This window comes from Camelus bactrianus, chromosome 17 (assembly GCF_048773025.1).
Source record: "Camelus bactrianus isolate YW-2024 breed Bactrian camel chromosome 17, ASM4877302v1, whole genome shotgun sequence".
NCBI lineage: Eukaryota > Metazoa > Chordata > Mammalia > Artiodactyla > Camelidae > Camelus > Camelus bactrianus.
In genome coordinates, this window is record NC_133555.1 from 43,499,132 (window position 1) to 43,516,136 (window position 17,005).

Here is a 17,005-nt window from a genome sequence, read left to right on the forward strand (position 1 = left end):
AGCATGTATTCATCTCACAGAACAATTAAAGAACATGAATCTGACAGCCACAATTAGGATACGATTCTGGAGACAAAACTGTTTCAATCAAAACAAGCGTCTTTCAGTCTCAATTCAGGAATCACTGTCAGAAGCATGTTTTCGTTTTTGAAAGTTAATGCCTGCTTTTCTTTAAGTAGCAAAACACATGATTGTGGGACTGGACGAATAACTGCTGTCACCACTTCCAATGCACATGATCCATTAATGTCACATGTCATAATACAGCTCATTAGAGAGCATTGTTTCAGAGTCTCAGTCATAATCAGCCCCGTTTGTTGAGCATGCACACTCCTGAGGACCATGGATTAGACAGTTTAGTGAGGAATGAGCAGGAAATGCTTTCAAATCAAAGAGAGTTTCTTTGTTTCAACTGATGACACCTTCTTCTACCTGCTTCTTCCTCAATTCCCGTACTTGCCAGCTTAAAAGGCTGTTGAAGCCACCTCCTCCTCATCTTCATTGCTGCTGCTTCTGCCCTTGACTTGCCATCTCTTAGGAGAAACTGCAACCTCTTCATTAATTTCCCTGCCTCCTGTCTTACCCCTTCACAATGCCTTCAGAGTACTCTGTCTCAAAAGCAAAATTTCCCATGCCATTTTCTTGTAAAACCCTTCAAACTCCCTCCAGGATCCAAATCCTGTCACCTGGCACTCAAGGCCTTCTATCATTTGGCTAACAATTATAGAGTGTTTACTGGGAGTCAGGCACTGTTCTAAGCACTTTATATATGTTAACTCATTGAGTCTCGTAACACTCCCAGGAGGGAAGTACAATGTTTGATCACTGCCTCACTCTCAAGTTTCAAAACTTGCCACTTCCACTGCACATTGTACGTATGTGATGTGGTTTATAGTTCATGAGATTTTTGTTCATGTTTCTTTCTTTGCTTGATATGACTTCCATTCACATCCCATTCCACCTTCTTCACTGGCTGTCCATCATTTCACGTGTATTATTAGCTCCCACGTGCCTGTTCTTCCTTTTCTCCAAAAGACGGGAAAGGAGCCTTTGTCTACACTTACATAACATCTTACAGAAAGTCTGCACACAATACTGACTCGCTGAGCTGTCCCTGTCTCTTTATGGACATATAATTAGTCTGAGTCTCCAAGGACAGAGGCTAGGTTTTATTCTGTACCTATCTTTGTATTCCACCCATTCCCAGCAGATGCCTGGTAAATAATTATTGAACAGAATGGGTACTTTACTGCATATTCATGAAAAAGAATATTTACATGATAAGTATGACTGACCACTTGTGTAAGAAGCATGTTACAGGGGTAAGAAAGAAAAAGTTAGGGATTCAAGTAGAGGAACAGGTTTAAATCAGGTATAAGTCATGAAAAACCATATTTTTGAGTCAAATCATTATTTTAAAATAACAAGGAAACAGCTAAAGGCAAGAAAGAAAAAATTATTTTGATGGCTAGTTTTCTGTGGTGTACTTGTAGCTGGATATTATTTGGAGATGGAAATAGGATGGGTTTCACCAAGGTATAGAGAAAATATTTCGGAGAATGTTGGTATTGAAATAATGTGGTGAAGTCTCAAATTCTAGCTGTAGGAGAACTAGTGTTGTTATTACAGGCGATGCAGAGCTGCTTATGTTCTTGAGCTGGGCAAGAGACTAACTCAGAAGACAAGTATGAAAGATTATTGAGGCTGTCAGGTAGATTAGACATTAAAGCATACAGCAATAAGGAGACCAGACGAGTCTGTTGCAAACTGTAAAAATAAACTGTGGTCTATTTCTGTGACAGAATAGTCTACAGCAGTGAAAAAGAATAAACTGGAGCTACACACATCACCATGGATGAATCACCAAAGAGTAATTCTGAAAGCAAAAACAGCATGATAACCTTTACATAAAATGTAAAATATATTAAAAAAGTACTTGTTTAAGGAAGAAAATATAAACAAGTTTAAACTTTAATACTGAAAAGTCATGCATGAGAAACAAATAAATTCAGGAAATGAATTGTCATTTGTAGAAAAAGAATATGTTTGCAGATTTGTACACAAGGGGCTTCAACTTCTTTCTGATGTTTTTTCCAGGTCTATGGATATTAGGCATTTATTCTCCATATACTTTACATAGCAGATATATTGTATAATAGCATTAACAGTCAGAAAACGATGGGAAATGTATTTTAATACACTCTATTGCAAACACAGGTGCAAAAAGAAAGGGACACAAGAGATCCACGAATTATTACAAAGGGAAAAAGAAGTTAAGATCTTTGATGAAGCATTTCACATCAACAAGAGTAAAGAAGAAACAAAGACAGCAGAACCACTTGGGCAACTGACATCTTGGTGAGAGAGTTTCATATTCCTAGCAGAGTTATGATGTTTAGATATAAGGATATTTTAGAGACAGCAAGGAACGTACAACCGTTGAAAGAGAACTGGATATAATCTGAGCTCAGGCAACAGCTAGAAACACGTGAGTAGTGAGTTCATTGAGGGACAGAAGAAAAAACCAGAGGGCCTTGCAACACTGCGGAGTTACTGAGCCGGGTAGGAACCGGAGCCAGCAAAGGAAAATGTGTTTATTTGTTGGCAAAGGATTCAGAGACAAGTCAGCTCTTCACTGAGTTCGAACATAAGGAGAAGTACCCAAGAATGTAAGCCTTTCATCACATTTGTTTCATCTGTCACTTTATTTACTTTCCCTTGAGAATTTAAATGGAGAAGAGATCTGAGCGAATCTGAAATTTGCTATTTTCTAACGTTAAGTCCAAAGCTTCAAATAGTTTTGAAAAATCATCAGGTCTGTTGGAGATTTATTTAGAACACTTTAAAATGTGCCTGTCTCTTAAGTTTTAAGCCACACTTTCTTCTTCTACATGTTATCACCTACATTTGACTTTCAATAAGAAAAAGAAAATTATGATTGTTACTAATATTTTGGGGGAAGTTTCTATGTAATAAAAAAGACACAGTGCCAAATCCTGTACATAGATGATCTCATCAAACCCTCAACTTTATAATCAAGGACTTATTTAATCTGCAACTATTTTTTTAAGCAATTAGTGTCTATTACGTGCAGACACTGTCCTAGGTCCTAAAAATACCATAGTGAACAGAATAGATCCAAATTCCTGCCCACAGGGAGCTTATATTCTCATGGAAGGAAAGAGATCATAAACAGAATAAATTAGTATAACATACAGTTTTACTATATTTGTATTGACGCAGGTAATGAAGGGAAGGGGATTGAAAGTTCAAGGAAGTGTGTTTAATTTTAAGTAAATAGGTCAGAGAAGGCCTCACTGAGCCACTGATTTTATTAAAACCTGGAGGATATAAGGAAGACCGTGGGAGTACTAATGTGGAAAGCAAACTCACAGCAGCGGGAATGGCAAGAACAAAAGCTTCCACCCCAGCAGCATGGAGCCTGATCGTCCAGGGTGTGACCTGCACTCTCAGGATATGAGAGAATGGGGAGAAGGATCCTGGGGAGGCTCGGAGGCCCTTTCAGAAAATGGTGCCTTTACTTTTAGTGAGACAGAAAGGCTTCATCAGGTTCTGAGCAGAGGAGTGGCCTGATTTGAATTGTTTTAGCAAGATCAGGACAGGAAACAAGGCAGATGTGGTGGTGCCCAGGGAGGGGGCAGGTGGGGGTTGCTGGTCACTCAGACCAGGGTGGGAGCTCTGAGAGTTGGAAGAAGTGCTATTTTTCTGGCACAAAAAGTTTTGGCTGTGATGTGAATATGAAATTGCTCGTTGATGCACACGTGCTTTTGAGGCTAGCATACTTGTACGGTCCTACTGATGGGGAAGTGCTCTTTCTCCTTTTTTTAAACCATTAGTAAACTATTATTTGTCCATAAGCTATGGATACACTGTGTGCAATGATCTCCATTTTGCATACAGATCACTGCATACTAAACTCCTTTCTATTCTTTTCATAGAAGACGGCTGCAGTAAAATTATTTCTAGTGGCTGGTTGCATTGCCATGTGTATGATGTCAAAACAATGTCTCACTTTGTTAAAGAACTTAAACACAGAAGTTGGATCCTGTGGGACCATCCTTCTGTTGTGAACTATCATTGTGCAAAGAAGAGTATGTTACTGGTCATTTAATACAGCTGAAGGCCCGGGGTGACTTTGATCAAGTTGGCATTACAACAGGCCCTACTCTGTCAGTCTGGTTTGCTTACCAACACATTAATAGTTAAATGTTGTTACCATGGATATTCACTGCGCATCAAAATAATCACCAATACCAATTAGACATAGTCACTAAACTTACAAGATAATCTCTGACAATAAACTGGCCAGCCAGATGATCTAGGATATATATACCTTTATATCTTTTTAGACTAAGTTCCACAGAAAATACAAAAACATATAATAATGATAGGTTTAGATAATAATAAATATCATGCTAGCTTTTATAATAACAAGAATATATTGTTTTTAACCTTTCAGAAGGAAGTTTGGATATTAGTCATGTACCACTCCAATCATGCTATATAACCAGTGACCCCCAAACTCAGTCGGCTCAAGTAGCAACTGTTCATTTCCGTGGATCTGCAGCACCTGTGGTTCTGCTTCACACTGCAGGTCAGTGAGTGAGCTGGGAGACACTGCTCCCTGTGTGTGTATCCTCCTTGAACCAGTGGCCTTGGCTAGGCATGCTCTTCTCAGTGCTGTTGAAAGAAGTGCAGGAGAGCTGGCCAACCTGCAAAGTTCATCTCAAGCAGGGGTGAGCTACAGCGGGTTGTACTTATTTATAAAGAGTTCATTGTTATATTTTCAGCCTTTTGTGAGTTGGTAGTTAAAAACAGCCATTACTAAAATTTAAATTATAAGAGGATATGGTCAAAATTAATTAAATTATAAAGGAAGATAAATATTCAAAATGCACCACCTTCATTGTCTTTCTGCATTCTTAGTATTTAGAATATTAAGGTTATTAAGGTCTACTCTCTCTGTGTGGTAGAAATACTATAAATGGTATGTGACTCTAAGTTTCTTTCCCGAGTTGACTCAGCAGCATCTCCTGGGTAGCCTGAAGCTGGCAGCAGTGAACTATTGATACCATGGAAAATAGCAAATGTAACAAATCAGAAGGTTTTCCCTCATGTTGTTGACAACTGATTCTCCACCCTCTGCTTAATAAGGTGAGAGTTGGTTGTCGAACATTTTCAAGGAGAGTCTTCGTTGAGTCTTGATTGCGTCAGGTCTGCAAATATTTCATTGGCCAAAATCAGGCAGTAATGAACATGGTTCTACCTTGGTCAAAGAGATGGCAAAATGACGCAGCGAAGGTGCATCCAGAAGGAGGGATGAGTTGTGAAGCTAATAGTTCAGCCGGCCACAAATGGAGAAAGACACAAAAGGGATGTAGACAGGGAAGTCAGTGTTTCTATGTGTCAGTGAGTACATATAACTTTGATTTTCCTCAAAGAAGATTACTTCTCATTATTTCTAACATCTCTTAGAGAAAAAATAAATATTTAAGTTGACAACTTGAATTACAAAATAGACTCATCTATTTGTATTAATAAAACAGTCTTTAATTAAGATGGTAGACAAACAGGAATAAGCTGGCATGAGTTGCCTGTTCATGATTCCTAAGCCTTAATAGGTATAATTCCTAGTAAATTTTTATTTTATTCTGAATGTATCATATTTCACCAAAATCCTGATTCTTTCAAGGTACAGTGAAGCTGACATGGCCTGTGAGGGAAAAAACCCTCTAAGTTTAACTCCAAGAATTTAATAGTCTTGCTTTCCTTACAAGCAGATTTGCCCGTTAATTGGAAATAGCATTCCCAGCTGCACTGAGAATTTTCTCTGAACAAAGGGAGGAGGACATCTTAAAGATTGCAGTGGAAGTCAAGGCAAACCATAATTTACATTTCAGAATATAAATGCTCCAGGGAAGCCTTCTTCCCCTGCTGCCTGGAACTTTGATTGGCATTTCAATAGGACTCCACCAAATTGGAGGTTAGTCCCAGGAAGCCCATCCTCATGGGTACCAATGACTGTAATTCCAGGCGTCTGATCTGAGAAAATAAAGTCTATGAGAACAGGACATTTAAAAAGTCAAGACAACTATGAAAGCCAATGAGAACCAGAAGACCAACCCAAGAAGGAGAGGAAGGAGATGGGTACCGAGGAATTGTAGGTGTTTATTCTGGAGATCTGATGTTTTCTAATTCAAGTTAATTGTGCTGGTATGGCTGTCAATAAAATGGTAGAGACCAAATACATTTCCTACCCCTACCCCAAAACTCATCCTCTCCAGAGATAACTATTTACCATAATCTCTTTTTAGATTTAAAAGCATTATAAAAATAAAATGGATCTCATTCCCCATTCTCTGAGGAATTCAGAAGACTAAGCCTGAAAGCCAGTCCGGACCTGGCACTTTGGGGAAGACTTGTATCAGGTAGTCAGTTGTGTACTTTTATCTGAGCAGGTTTTAACCTCTTTCTGATGTGATATTAACATATACAATCTGACATAAATCTCAGCAATGTTCTCCTAGGGCAGTCTACCCAAGCAATAGAAATAAAAGCAAAAATTAACAAATGAGACCTAATTAAACTTAAAAGCTTTTGCACAGCAAAGGAAACCATAAGCAAAACAAAATGACAATCTACAGAATGGGAGAAAATATTTGCAAATGATGAGACTCACAGGGCTTAATCTCCAGAATATATAAACAGCTCATACAACTTAATAAGATAAAAACAAACAACCCCATCCAAAAGTGGGCAGAAGATCTAAACAAGCAATTCTCCAGTAAGACATACAGATGGCCAATAGACACATGAAAAAAATGCTCAACATCGCTAATTATCAGAGAAATCTAAAACAAAACTACAATGAGGTATCACCTCACACCAATCAGAATGGACATCATTCAAAAGTCCATGAATGATAAATGTTGGAGAGGGTGTGGAGAAAAGGGAACCCTCCTACACTGCTGGTGGGAATGTCATTTGATGCAGCCGTTATGGCAATCAGTATGGAGATTCCTCAAAACTGAATACAGACTTATCCTATGATCCAGCAATCCCATTCCTGGGCATATATCCAGACGGAACCTTAATTCAAAAAGACACATGCATCCCAATGTTTATAGTAGCAGCACTATTTACAATAGCCAAGACATGGAAACAATCTAAATGTCCACCAACAGATGACTGGGTAAAGCTGTGGTATATTTATATAATGGAATACTACTCAGCCATAATAAATAATAAAATAATGCCACTTGCAGCAACATGGATGGACCTGGCGAAAGTCATTCTAAGTAAGCCAGAAAGAAAAAGAAAAATACCATGTTATCACTTACACGTGGAATTTTAAAAAAGAGGAAAAAAAAAAGAAAAGAAAAGTGAACTTATTTACAAAACAAAAACAGACTCAGACATAGAAAACAAACTTATGGTTACTGGGGTAAGGGGGTGGGAAGGGATAAATTGGGAGTTCTAGATTCGCAGATACTAACTAATATACATAAAATAAATAAACAACAAGTTTATAGTGTATAGCACAGGGAACTATATCCAATATCTTGTAGTAACCTATGGTGAAAAATGCGAAAACGAATATATGTATATTCCTATATGAATGAAGTATTGTGCTGTACACAAGAAATTGACACAACACTGTAAACTAACTATACTTCAATAAAAATGTATTAAAAAACATATACATAACAGGAGCTATTGGTCATTACATGGTGGGTTTTTTTGGGCTAACATCTGATCTAAAGCAATTTTATTGTCTAAAGACTTAACAGTTCAAAGAAGAGACCTTGAGGTTATAAGGTTGCAGCTGCCAGCAGACATTGCTTTGAGAACGGTCGGTGGTCTCCCGAGTAAGACACAGCTCAGAAAATTCAAGTTCTCAACAATACAAAAACATGTTTGAAACCACATCCACGATGGCCACATAGTTTTACCTTGAATGTCTGAATCACAGCTACTCCATTTGGATTTTCAAATGCATTCCCTTCCTCCAGACAAAAGCAGATGTACAATGCATACCCAAAAAGGTCATAAAACAGGACACTTTGATCATTAAGTTAAACTGCGTATAAGCCAGAACGACATCCCCATACCTCAGTATGTGCAGATTTCCCCCATCATTTCCCCCTTCTGATTACAAATCTTTCAGTAGAAAGCACTGAGGATCAGAATACCCATCCCTCCATGCTGGGGTGATGGCTCCTGCCCCAGGGTCAGATCATGTCCCTCGGTGCTGGGCCTCCTTTATATTTGCCTGGTTATTCATGCTGAGGGAAAACTAATTAGATATCGTGAACAGGCTCAGAGGTATGTCAGTGGGGAAACAATTTATAAGCCATACATCTTATCACTTATACCCAATTGTTACACAAGCACTGTACAAGTGCTTTTAGCAATAGTCTTACAGCCAGCATTGTTACACATCATGATAGTTATATTCTGTGACAACTCCGTTAGAGAATTCTCTTTCTATCCCAAACATTGGGGGTAACAGCGCGGTTGGAAGTAAAACAGTAACTTTCAATACTGATAGGGAGACAAATAGTTGGTAAACAGTTCAATTTAAAAAACACAAGTTAAGACCTAGTAATATTTCAGACAAAACCAAAAAATTATAACCATATTCATCAGTTTACTCAAACCTACGTAATTAACCCTATTTAATGACAGTTTTAGGAAATTGGAGTTTTCACTAGATTTTTGTTTGTTTCTTTATTTTGCGGGGAGGTAATCAAGTTTATTTATTTATTCAATGGAGGAACTGGGGACTGAACCCAGGACCTCGTGCATGCTAAGCAGGCACTCTACCACTGAGCTATTACCTCATTAGACTTTTTGAATATTTTACCCAGTTCAGCAGTATGATTTAAAGGAAACCTGTACTTATCAAAAATTTCTTTTTATGAATCTTCTTGAAGATGAAGCAGTTTTGCAAAGCATCAGTTGAGCTGTCTATAAGTGACAAAAGACTTAAAAAGGCAAGGTTAAAGATCTGACTATGGCGTTTCTGACAAAGATGGTTAATCAAGTCACTGTGACATACATTTTATTATAACAACTAGAATTATGACTGATAACATTGTACCAAGACATATCTAAATTTCAGAAACTTTATATAATTTCTGGAATATCTACATTAATAACATTCGTATCACTCATTTGACAATTCTTTTTGTGTATTTTAACATGCCAACCAATCCTAGTTAAATATTTTTCTCTGAGGTGCCTCAGGGGCCCTCCGAAGCACTCCAAAGTTAGTTGAAGTCAAAATAACTTTAATTAGAATTTGATAAGAAGTTTGTCAAAAATATCAAAAAGTTTCACACAATCTGTTATCAGAAGCATTCTTAGTAAACCTGTTCTGTTAACAGACAGGAGCCAAATCTGGTCCTGCACCACACTACTTTTAATAACAAAATTCATTCACCTAATTAAGTTTTTTTATTTGTTTGTTTTTTTGGGAGGGAAGGTAATTAAGTTTATTTATTTATTATTGTTATTTTATTTAACGGAGGTAGTGGAGATTGAACCATGGCCTCATGCATGTTAAACATGTGCTCTACCACTGAGCTATAACTCCCTCCCCCAACTAATTAAGTTTAAATCTAATTTGAGCCCGACCATGCACAAAATTCCTTTAGGTCTCCCCTTCTATAAACTGTTTACTTAAAAAAAGCAGTTTCATTCCTCATGCTTTTTACTCAAAATATATATCCTACTTTCCTACTGTATACTGATGTTTCCTTTATTATTTTGTATAGCTTTAATGACATATATAATTAGAATCTTCAATTCTTAGAAACCTTAATTTCTAGAGGAGGTGTCAAGATGGCACCTTAGACTCACAGTTCACCCTCTCCCACAAATACACCAACAATTACATCTACAAACCCACTGAATTGCACAGAACACCTACTGAACGCTGGCAGAGTATCTCTCACTTTGAAATACGGAGGATTCTCACAAAATCCATTCATACTGTATAGTGCAGGGAACTATATTCCGTATCTTGTATTAACTTATGGTGAAAAAGAATATGAAAACGAATACATGTATGTTCATGTATGGCTGAAGCATTGTGCTGTACCAGAAATTGACAACATTGTAAACTGACTGTACTTCAATAAATATATATATATACATAAACCTTAATTTCTAGTGAAAACCAAGAAGTAAGCAATTATGAACTGTCTTTTACATTAGCATTCTGTAGATTGGCAAACATAAATACCAATAATTTCTAAAAACATGTGTTTATAGAAAATATTTCAGTGTGGCAGTGAAAATATTTAATAGTCTTAAACACCTTTAGTTTCTCTGTAAAGGGAAGCCAATGTTTAGTAAATATTTCAGTTTCTTATTTTGTTTGGGAATGACCTAGCTATATAATAAATGTCCATTATTTAACTTAAGTTAGCACAACTCTAAAATTTCAAGTTACCAAATGTACGGAGAGATCATTTTTAAGTAGACATTCCTAAAACAGAATTATTTCTAAAGAGTTCACCTGAAAAGCTCCTATGCCATTTGCATTTAATTTACTTATAAGCATTTTATCATAGCAAGTTAACTAAAATTTATTTTCCTGCAGACAAACTCGGCAACAGAAACAACATGAACCCACTGACCTTCAGTAAACTTAGGTACAGTAAAAGAGATGTCTGGGTTGATTATACCAACAAGCTTAAACTAGCTTTCATATCAGATATTAACTTAGTATTGAATATTTCCTAGATCACATGAGCCTGAAATTTGTTATCTAGCTTCTTTTATACTTAGAAGTATTTAATTTGAGTGCTTACTTTTAAGTCAATTAAATAGAATTCTTTTACATGTTAATTTTTACATAAAGACAGAACTAGAGATCTGTTTTCCTGCTTGAGTTTTAAAAAAAACCTTTTTTTCCTTGTGAGCCCAGGTAGATCATTTACATCTCAAAGGCACAGGAAGTGAAACGCAAATTCCTCCTCTGTTATACCAAACCCAAACATCGTGGCTATTTTCAGTTTTGTTTTTTTTTTTCCAGTTCCCAAATATCCACTTCAGTTTAAAGAAAAAACAGTAATGGATAATAAAATATATATAAATATATTCACTCACATTCGCATGCCCCACTTTCAGCACAACCAGGAAGAGAGAACAGACTTTGGACACACCCAAGATAAAAGCCAAACTGCAGAAGGCCCACTTTGATACAACAGCAGAGTCATTAGGGCCATTGTTTTCCCGATATCTGGGAGTCCTAAGGTCACAAAGTGTTACAATAAAAATATCATTTTCTTTCATTTAAGGCAGCATAGCTGAAGATCTCCCGGTTTTGCGAAATAACACTCTGGGAAGACTATATATATAAAATGGAACAGAGCTCTGATCATCCACACAATTATTCACAGCTGATGTTACCAAATACCAAGCAAACAACTGAAAGCTGTCTCTCAGCGTCACAGTTCCCTAGCCCCCACAGCGAGATTCCCAACCAAAGCCCCGCCAGCCCAAAAGGGGAGAACCCCAACCAGCGCCCCTTCAGAGACGAGGCTGGACGAGGCAAAGTCCCGACCAAGGCTCTGCCCCGGGCGAGGCCAACCAACAAGGAAGGACACCCTGGTGTCCTCACACGTGATCCTGTTACTCAGAGACGTCTCAACCGGTCAGTGCCAGTTCTGACACACGTGCAAACAACAAACACGGTCCCACAAACAAAGCTTTAACTAGGTGTAGCCCCCAAATTCCACTCCCACGCCCAGACGGAGGCCTCCAAACGCAGAGCCCAGCTCCGGAAGGAGGCCGGACCCAGCGTGGCGCCGGCCCCGCCGGGGAAGCCGCCGGGAAGGAGCGGGCGGGATTTTCCCTCCTGCGCAAGCCGCGTGGCTCACCCCAAAACCAGGCCCACAGAAGCACAAGCCGCAAAGCAGCTCCGGTCGCACAGACGGCAAACCTGAGGAGACGTCGTCTAAAAATTCCGCCTGTACTCCTAGGCCGGGGCCCCCAAACAGCAGGGCCTGGAGAGCTCCAAACAGGACGCGGAGCGGCCGGCCCTGAGCCCAGAGCGGCCCCCTCCCCGTGCGGACAGGCCCCGACAGCGGAGAGAATTCCCAGCCTGCGGGGGCTGGGGTCACTCACCCTCAGGCGACCCGGCGTGTGGACGCAGCTCTGGAAGGTTCTGGCTCCAAACAGCCTCGCGCCGGGACGGCCTGCGCCTTTCGGGGAGGGCCCTCCGAGACGCCCTGAGCGAAGTGAGCCCCGGCCGCTGCTGCCACCCGGGGGAGGGGCCCGGGCCGGGGTCGACCCGCGGCGGGCACAGACTCTGGGACCCGCTTGACCAAAACTGTTAGCGGAGGCAAGTCCGTGCCCGACGCACTGTGAGGCCAAACACACCGAAACCTCGAAGTTTGGGGCAGAGCGAGGTTGCCAGCAGGGCCCCTAGGGTCGAGAAAGGAGCTGGAGGTGGAGCTGGCTGAGGAAAACCTGAGCTCCCTGAAGGCTTTCAGCAAAGCTTAATTAAAGGCAGGTGAGGGAGGGGGTGGAGGGGCACGTGGTCAGCTCGTGCGCAGTTCTCTGATTGGCTGGTGGTGAGGAAACAGGGCGGGCAACACTATCAATCTCTGAGTGCCACGTGCTCACAATCATCAAGTGGTTCATTTCTTCAATTTGGTGGTGGTTTTGAGCATTGAAAAAACTCAGGACACATGCAGGGGATACTATTATCTGGATCATTCAGAGAGGAGCTACAGCACAGGATATGGGGGAGGGCTCTGTCCTATAGGGTCCTGCTTGGTGACACACTGTCCAAGAAAAGAGGAAATATCTTTGTCTGCTCCCAACCTTATTGTTCCCATGCATTGTTTTTTATCATTAATTTATTTATTAACTGTAAGTCTTTTATCTGTGCCCTTTATACGGTTAAGGATGATGTTTTCCTGTTTTAGTTTGCTAGCTGAGATATTTTATTAGGAATGGTTGATAGATTTTTAAAAATGCTTATTCTGCATCTGTTGGGATGAGCATTTGGTTTTTCTCCTGTCATGACGGTGAAATTTATTTGTTTTTCAAAATTAATTTGATCTTGTATTCCTGGGATTGATGCTGTTCAATCATGGCATAATATCCATTTTTAAAATAAGTTGAATATGATTTGATAAGATTTTGTGAAGATATACTGATTAATAGTTGTATTCTTGTGATTGTCGGGTTTGGTATCAGGATTTTTCTGGCTTCATACAGCAAGTCAGAATATGTTTCTCTCCCTTTTACTTTACGAAACCATTTGTGTACAGCTTATATTAATTTTTCCTTAAATATAATTGGTAAAATTCACCAGTAAAATCATTTGGCCTTGAAGGTTTTGTATGGGAATATTTTTGACAATTTCTCTAACAGATATAGGGCCTCTTTTTTTCTTTTTTTTTCATTTAATTTCAGCTTTTGCCAGGAGCATTTTCAAAGAATTTGAGCATTTTGGCTATGTTGTTGAATAAATAGGCACACCATTTTTCATGATGTTGTCTTATTTTATCTGCAGTATCTATAGTTCTGAGACACATAATTGTCACTTTCTATCACTTTTTCATAGACTTTGTTCGGAATTTGTCTTTACTTATGCACTCATCTTTCTATTTGAGATTCTACTGGCTTCCCCTGTATGTAGTTTGATCTACCTTCACCAATCTTGGAAGAAGGAAGGGACATATGCTCTACATGGGCACATACAAGTTAGCTTATGTCTGCATACGTCTGTTCTCTTTTCCCTCTTTTCTTTCCCCCTACAGAGAGCACTTGCTTGCCTCACTGATCCCAGTGCTCACATACTGCCCTGGCTGATTAGAACCTGCATGGAACGTGGGGGCCACTTGATGAACTACTCCCAGGTTAATCTCATCCTAACCCAGGTCTCTGTAATCTCTAGTTTGAAAGTACCAGTGGAGTTACTATCTTCTACTGCCATTTTCACAGACATCTTCTCAGTTTGTTTTAAGATGTTTCCATAAACAGCTGGGTCCTATCAAAGTTTCATCTGTTAGAGAGTCTTCAGCATCTATTCTTGTAAAACATTAATAAACTGACCTCCATTAAATAGAGATGGGAGGCCAAACTGGGGAGCTCTCATGCCCTGCAGTAATGGTGGAGCCCAACAGGAAGACAAAAGACTCCTATTCTTTCTTGGCAAGAACTCAGTGTATGGAAAGCCAAGGACTCTGCATTTACAGCTCTCCCACCCTCCTTTCCCCTCTATAAGAGTTCTCCTTCCTTTGACCTGCGGGGATTTGCACAAGACTTGCCATGTTTGCAGACCCTGAATTGTAATTCTCTGCTGATCCTGAATAATCTCGTCTTTGCTGGAGAACTATCTGACCGTCTATTTGTTTTAGTCAACATACTCCAACTTTGACATGAATTAAGGGATAGAAGGTGGGGAGGCAGGAGATGTGCTTAGCCCTGTATATTGATCCTAAACCAGTACTGCAAAATGTAAAAGCACAAAACATGTCAGTGGTTGTGATAAAGATAATGATGAAGAGGATGCTTTCTTCTGGTTTAACATTACTCTAAACAGAATGGATACTCAGCTAATATGCTCCAGGATATCCACACTAGCTGTGCATAACCAGCATCTATTTTGATTAGTTCCTGCCCATCCTATGTTTGCTATTAAAAAATGTAAATATCATATTTAGCTCTGATAGTTGCAAGGCACACAAAGAATAATCTGGTAGCCTGGAAAAGCTGGTAAGGAAATAACACTTTGCAATTCTTGCTCTCTTTAAATTGATAGAGTTGCTGACAGCTTGTTTCTCTGCCTATTTGCTACAGGAATCTATTAAGGAATCAGAGGAGAATGTGCCTGACTATTTGGTAGGAAACAAGATGTAGTGTAGGCATACTAGACCAAAATGTATCTTGCACTGACCGGTTACTAAGCCTTGGTTTTCATCCAATAGAACCACAACAGTAGACTCATGCTTTTTTTCCTGTCTAGTTATGAATTATGGCAAAGCATAGTATCAGCATTGCCCCAGAGTTTAAGCAAACCATTCCCACAGAAATCTGCCATCTTAACCCACTGGGTTGAGATGAAAATAATAGACAGGATTAAATAGCTTACTCAGGATATCACATTCTTGTTTTAGGCTTCACACTCTGACAATATTCTTAATGTCACACGAATGCTGTTTCACTCTTTTGAAAGATGGTCAGGGTCCACTGACCATCCTCACATGCATTAACTGCAGACTGCCTAGAGCTAACTGGAAGTACAGCTCCAAGGAGTTCGAAATAAAAAGAAAAAAAAAATAAACAGGAGTTCATGTGTTGGTATGTCAAAGTTCTAGGCAATCAAAGGAAAAACCTGGAGACATCATTTTATCTGTAATAATGAAAGCTTGAGGTCTTTGGGACACAGGAGGTGGTTAAAAGGGCCTTCAAATTGTAGGCTTGAAGATTTCTTTAAAAATGCCTCCTCCACAGCTGTCCTCCTAATGTACCTTTCAGAGGCTCAGCTGTGTTCTGTAATGGTTTTTAAAAGGTTATACTCCCATGTAAAGATGTTACCCCTTTTTCTCTAAGCAACTTTTGCTGAAAGCAAAGCAAAATAGGCCTTTGAAGTGGGGGTCGGGGGGAGGGGGGATCAAACACCTAAGACATAAAAAGAAAGATTTCAAATTTGGAAGATTAATACCAACTTTAAGACTGCATTTTGGGAACCATCAGTGTCCAGTAAATTCCGATGACAGTTTGATGGCACTTGGAGCTGGACACTGCAAACAGGACACTTGTAGATGAGATACATTATCAATAGTCATCCATATGCTAATCTCAGAGCTCTAACAGGTGCTTCCAATTTCAGTTTAAAACTAATTTCTTTAAGCAGTGGTTTTCAAAATGTGTTCCCTGGACTAGTAGCAACAGCCTCACCTGCGAGCCATTAGAAATGTTCATTCTCAGGTCCTACCTCAGACCTAGTGAATCAGAAACTGTGACCACGGGCCCTGCAGTGAATTTTAATGAACCTCCCCAAGAGATTCTGATGCATGCTGCAGTTTAAGAACACTGTCTGGGAGAATCTTCCCAGGATGACTGTCATCCAAGGTCACAGGCGTCCTACTCGCCCCTTGGACACTTCCCCTAGACATAGTATTTCCCCGGGTAACTAAACAATGTTCATGTATAACTGCAAAGGACTGGCAGGAGTTTCTAAAGTGCCAGGAACTGGGAGTGAGGGTGAAGCTTGCTATATGGCAAATAATCCTGGACCTGCCCCATCCATATAGATGAGACAGGTTGGCCCTTAGAGTCCCCCTGGCTCTGCTCCTCCAGCTTTCAAACCTTCTTCTGGCCTCCTCACTTGGTAACCAGCCTGAAATCCCTTCTCCAACTGGTTTTCCCCACACACCTCGGTGTTTTGGTTTGTTCTCAGCCCTGCTCACTTCCTCATTTTGCCATCATTCCCACCACCAGCTCCCACGATGGAAGCAAGCCCTAATCAGGGGGAAGTGCAACAGGCCAACATGTCCCAGCAAGGGTAATTAATAACACTGTTCTATCCACTCCCAACCCCTCTGTACTTAAATTTAAAACCTAACTTCTGGTATATCTAATACAATTGCCATTTCTGGAATGAAGAAACAGACTGAGAGAAGCTCAAGAAAAAAAAAAAAAAATCCCGAGGTGACACAATTCTCAAATGTTTCATGAAAACCAAACTTTTATCTGCTTGCAAATTTCTCGTTGCCCATTCCTCGCCACACTATCTCATATGTGTTAGCTTCCCGTTTTGTCTGTAAGGTCTGTACTGTACTTCTGATTTGTAGGGAGAGAAGTTTAGGGCTTGAAAGTTATAGGTGTTGCTGAGTTTGCTTAGTTCTACTTATAAATGAAACAAAGCCAAATGCTTTTGTTTCAGATAGAGATTGCGGGGGTGGGGGGGGAGGTAAAACAGTTCTTAATCACTTGGCATTTCTTTCCTCTTCTT

The 17,005-nt window shown here is 39.7% G+C and overlaps 1 protein-coding gene across 1 annotated transcript in view; it reads right to left on the reverse strand.

The window, feature by feature from the left end:
• Positions 1–11,161, reverse strand: part of ARPP21 (cAMP regulated phosphoprotein 21) — a 299,973-nt gene extending 288,812 nt beyond the window's left edge. Inside the window, exon 1 of the mRNA XM_074345294.1 lies at positions 11,140–11,161. The gene's annotated coding sequence lies outside the window, so the exon portion shown is untranslated. The remainder of the gene's footprint in view (positions 1–11,139) is intronic.
• Between the last annotated feature and the right edge of the window lie 5,844 nt (positions 11,162–17,005).